At 44.2% G+C, this 5,000-nt stretch overlaps 1 protein-coding gene across 1 annotated transcript in view; it reads left to right on the top strand.

Annotated features, from left to right (window-relative positions):
* LOC143275039 (uncharacterized) overlaps positions 1–5,000 on the top strand; it is an 89,984-nt gene that overhangs the window by 61,433 nt on the left and 23,551 nt on the right. The gene's annotated exons all lie outside the window — the stretch shown is intronic.

Genomic DNA, 5,000 nt, shown 5'->3' with positions numbered 1-5,000 from the left:
GTACACAAATATATAAGCATGCGCTCAAGACCTGACTAAGCGCGTCGGGTTATGCTTGCTGGTCAGGTATATCTGCCCCAGCAGATTTGGTGTAGCGTGTATGGATTTGCCCGAACGCAGTGTCGCCTCCTTGAGAAAACTGAAACTGAGAACAGGGGCCCGGGCACAGGAAGTAAGGAGTGATGGCCTAGAGGTAACGCGTCCGCCTAGGAAGCGAGAGAATCTGAGCGCGCTGATTCGAATCACAGCTCAGCCGCCGATATTTTCTCCCCCTCCATTAGACCTTGAGTGGTGGTCTGGACGCTAGTCATTCGGATGAGACGATAAACCGAGGTCCCGTGTGCAGCATGCACTTAGCGCACGTAAAAGAACCCACGGCAACAAAAGGGTTGTTCCTGGCAAAATTCTGTAGAAAAATCCACTTCGATAGGAAAAACAAATAAAACTGCACGCAGGAAAAAATACCAAAAAAATGGGTGGCGCTGTAGTGTAGCGACGCGCTCTCCCTGGGGAGAGCAGCCCGAATTTCACACAGAGAAATCTGTTGTGATAAAAAGAACTACAAATACAAAATACAAATACAAATAAGGCGAGGCCCAGTCCTCTCCTTCAGCCAGTACTAATTAACCTTCACCACCACCACCCCACAACCCCCCTCCCCCTTCAACTGAAGACAAGTACCTGTTTTACACCTTGATGGAGTGTCCCAAGGACTACAATACCGTAGCCTAGACGGGGCCTCGAACCCTGTATCACTGGTGGTGAAGACAATGGATCGCACGTCCAACGCTTGACAAGATTCTGACCACGACTGACCGATCCCTCCTGCTTGACCACTGAGGGATGTGTTGTCCTTTTTTTCTTTTCTTTTCTTTTTTTACAGATAAAGCGCAATAATAAGGGATTATCTTTCAATGAATCAAGCAGTGTTGTGACACAGCCTTTCATTAAAAAAACAGGATGGGCATGGAAGCTTTAAAAAAATATATATATATTTTCTATTTATTTATTTTTTTAAGTAGTGGTCTCATCATCATGATGAATCAGAGATGTCATGTCCATCGCAAACGACCAAGACGTCAGTGACTGCTGGGGATAGGAACAGTTAGAATGCTGCCGTAGTGTGTACAGGCAGAAAGCAGATGATAGATCTACGTCTCCTCTCTCTCTCTCTTTTTTTTTGTGGAGGATTGGTCCTCATGGTTCTTTGCGGGATGAATGCTTATGGGTTTGTTTGTTGTTTTTTTTTTTTTTTTTTTTTTTTTTTTTTTTGTTGTTGTTTGTTTGGGTTTTTTTTTGTTTTTTTTTTTTTTTTTTTGTTTGTTTGTTTGTTGTTGTTGTTGTTTTAATGCTTATGGGTTTTGCAGGATTGGTCCCCATGGTTTTTTGCGGGATCAATGCTCATGAGTTTTTGCGGGATTAATGCTATGATTAATGCTTATGGTTTTTTGCGGGATTAATGCTCTTTTTTTGTTGTTGTTTTTTGTTTTTTTCGGGATTGATGCTTATGTTTCTTGCGGGATTAATGCTTTTTGCGGGATTAATGCTTATGATTTTTTGTGCGGGATTAATGCTTAAGGTTTTTTGCGGGATTGGTCCTTATGGTTTTTTGTGGGATTAAAGCTTATGTTTGTTTGTGGTGTTTTTTTTTTTTGGTTTTGTTTGTTTGTTTGTTTGTTTTTTGCGGGATTGGTTCTCATGGTTTTTTTGCGGGAATTATGCAATGTTGTTGGTTTTTTGTTTGTTTGTTTGGGGGGGTTATCCGGGATTAATGCTTATGTGTTTTTTTTGCGGGATTGATGCTTATGTTGTTGTTTTGTTTTTGTTTTTGTTTTGTTTTGTTTTGTTTGTTTTTTTTGTTTTTGTAGTTTGTTTTTTGGGGTTTTTTTTTGCGGAATTAATGCTTATTGGTCGAGATCCTGAAGACGCCTCTCCTCAAACGCCAGAACTCCTTCCTCTTGCATTGTAAGACAGCAGCCAGTCACCAGGCGCTGCTGCAGTCAGTTGCTGCGATGGTTAACCCCCTCCAACCCCCCCACACTCCCCCCCTCTCTCTCCCCCCCGCCCCCCCATCTCCTCCTTCCCTTGTCCCCAGAATTAGCAGGAATGCTTCAGGTCCCCCAAGGAAGCTTTCAGGCAGTCGATATAAATGCACGTCAAAATTTGTGCGAATTAATTTGTGCGAAGGCCTGAAATCTAAGGCAAACTGGTATTGGATATGTTGCTTTGACAAGGGAGCTGGTAAGCTTTTGAAACGATGCAGTATTTTGGTTGTCGATGGAGTGCTGTTTAGCTGTCAGTAAAAAAAAAAAAAAAAAAAAAAAAAAAAAAAAAGTCAAGAGATATGGATCCTGTGGGATAGAAACAAGTCTAGGGACGCTTCTCTCTCTCTCTCTCTCTCTCTCTCTCTCTCTCTCTCTCTCTCTCTCTCTCTCTCTCTCTCTCTCTCTCTCTCTCTCTCTCTCTCTCACACACAACTCTCTGTCTCTTTTTTTTTCTCTCTCTCTCTCTCTCTTTCTCTCTCTGTCTCTCTCTTTCTCTCTCTCTCACACAAGTCTCTCTCTATCTTTCTCTCTCTTTCTCTCTTTCACACATCTCTCTCTCTCTCTCTCTCTCTCTCTTTCAACTCTCTCTCTGTCTCTCTCTTGCTCTCTCTTTCTCTCTCTCTCACACACAATTCTCTCTCTCTCTCAACTCTCTCTCTCTCTCTCTTTCTCTCTCTTTCTCTCTCTCTCTCACAACTCTCTCTCTCAGCTCTCTCTCTCTCTCTCCCTCTCTCTCTCTGTCTCTCTCTTTCTCTCTCTCTCTCTCTCACATAACTCTCTCTCTCTCACACACACACAACTCTCTCTCTCTCTCTCTTTCTCTCCCTCTCTCTTTCTCTCTCTTTCTCTCTCTTTCTCTCTCTGTCTCTCTCTTTCTCTCTCTTTCTCTCACAACTCTCTCTCTCTCTTTCTCTCTCTCACACACAACTCTCTCTCTCTCTCAACTCTCTCTCTCTCTCTCTTTCTCTCTTTCTCACACACAACTCTCTCTCTCTCTCTCTCTTTCTCTCTCTCTCAACTCTCTGTGTCTCTCTCTTTCTCTCTCTCTCTTTCTCTCTCTCTCTCACACAACTCTCTCTCTCTCATTCTCTCTCTCTCTCTCCTTCTCTCTTTCTCTCACACAACTCTCTCTCTCTCACACACACACACACACACACACACACACACACACACACACACACACACACACACACCACTCTCTCTTTCTCTCTCTTTCTCTCTCTCACACACACACACACAACTCTCTCTCTCTCTCTCTCAACTCTCTCACACAAACTCTCTCTCTCTCAACTCTCTCTCTCTCTCACACACACACACAACTCTCTCTCTCTCTCTCTCTCTCTCTCTCTCTCTCTCTCACACACACACACACACACACACACACACACACACACAACTCTCTCAACTCTCTCTGTCTCTCTCTCTCTCACACACACACACTGTCTCTCTCTTTCTCTCTCTCTCACACACAACTATCTCTCTCTCTCAACTCTCTCTCTTTAAATCTCTATCTCTCTCTCACACACACAACTCTCTCTCTCCCTCTCTGTCTCTGTCTCTCTCTCTCTTCTTTCTTTGTAACCTGTCTTCTTCCCATTGTCATGCTCAAACATTGTCAGGGTCATGCAACATATAAAACACATACATGGTAGTTGGCTGCCGTTATTTCTGTGTCTCTTCATGTGCTGTCCCCCTTGCCAAAAGGATAATATTGTTGCCAATGGCAATAAAACAACGCCCGCGTCCGCGTATCCGTTATGTGTGTGTGTGTGTGTGTGTGTGTGTGTGTGTGTGTGTGTGTGTGTGTGTGTGTGTGTGTGTGTGTGTGTGTGTGTGTGTGTGTGTGTGTGTGTGTGTGTGTGTGTGTGTGTGTGTGTGTGTGTGTGTGTGTGTGTCTGTGACTGTGTCTGTGTCTGTGTGTCTGTGTGTGTCTGTGTCTCTCTCTCTTTCTCTGTCTGTCTGCCTCTGTCTCTGTCTCCGTGTCTCTCTCTCTGTCCCTCCGTCTCTCTGCCTCTGTCTGTCTGCCTGTCTCTGTCTGTCTGTCTCTGTCTGTCTGTCTGTCTCTGTCCCTCCGTCTCCCCGTCTCTCTGTCTCTGTCTGTCTCTGTTTCTGTCACTGTCTGTCTCTGTCTCCCTCTCTCTCTTTCTCTGTCTGTCTGTCTGTGTCTGTCACTGTCTGTCTCTGTCTCTGTCTCCCTCTCTCTCTTTCTCTGTCTGTCTGTCTGTGTCTGTCTGTCTCTGTCTCTCTCTTTCTCTCTCTCTCTCTTTCTACTTCTCTCAATTCTGTTTTCCTTTCTGTTACAGTTTTATCTGTTTTGCACCATTCTATTCTGATTAGTACCTACTATGTCACTGAAGCTTTTCAGCTAATGACATTTAATATTTCAGTGTTCAATTTTCTATGTCTGTCTGTCTGTCCGTCTGACTGTCTGTCTGTCTGTCTGTCTCTCTCTCTCTCTCTCTCTCTCTCTCTCTCTCTCTCTCTCTCTCTCTCTCTCTCTCTTTCCCTTAAATTCTGTTTGCTTTGAATTACTCACGGCTGCTCAGTTTCACTGGGGTTCAAGCAAGCTGAAATACTTTCTGCACGTTTTGGCGCTGGATGAATCGATCGTTCCGGCATGTCCATTTCATCCGAAGAGCGAAAGCGACCTCGATGCCATCCATTACCATAAGACTGCAAAGGATTCACTGAGCAGAAAAAAGATAAAATTATGTGAATTATCCCTTCCTTTTGTGTCTTTCGCCTTCCCTGAATTCCTACTTCAGTTCTACAGAACTCCCTCTACAATCAACACTTCACAATCGGCCGACGCTGTCTCTCTGTCTCTGTCTCTGTCCCTGTCTCTGTCTCTGGACCACACAATCTTGGAAATGAGCTCCCCTCCTTCGAGTTTTCGGTTTCATTTTCGATTTTCCTAGGAGGTGTCATTGCATTCGGTCAGATCCATGCACTCTA

The sequence above is a fragment of the Babylonia areolata genome, chromosome 29 (genome assembly GCF_041734735.1).
Source record: "Babylonia areolata isolate BAREFJ2019XMU chromosome 29, ASM4173473v1, whole genome shotgun sequence".
In the NCBI taxonomy this organism is placed as follows: Eukaryota; Metazoa; Mollusca; class Gastropoda; order Neogastropoda; family Buccinidae; genus Babylonia; species Babylonia areolata.
This window is presented reverse-complemented; position numbering and strand designations above follow the sequence as displayed.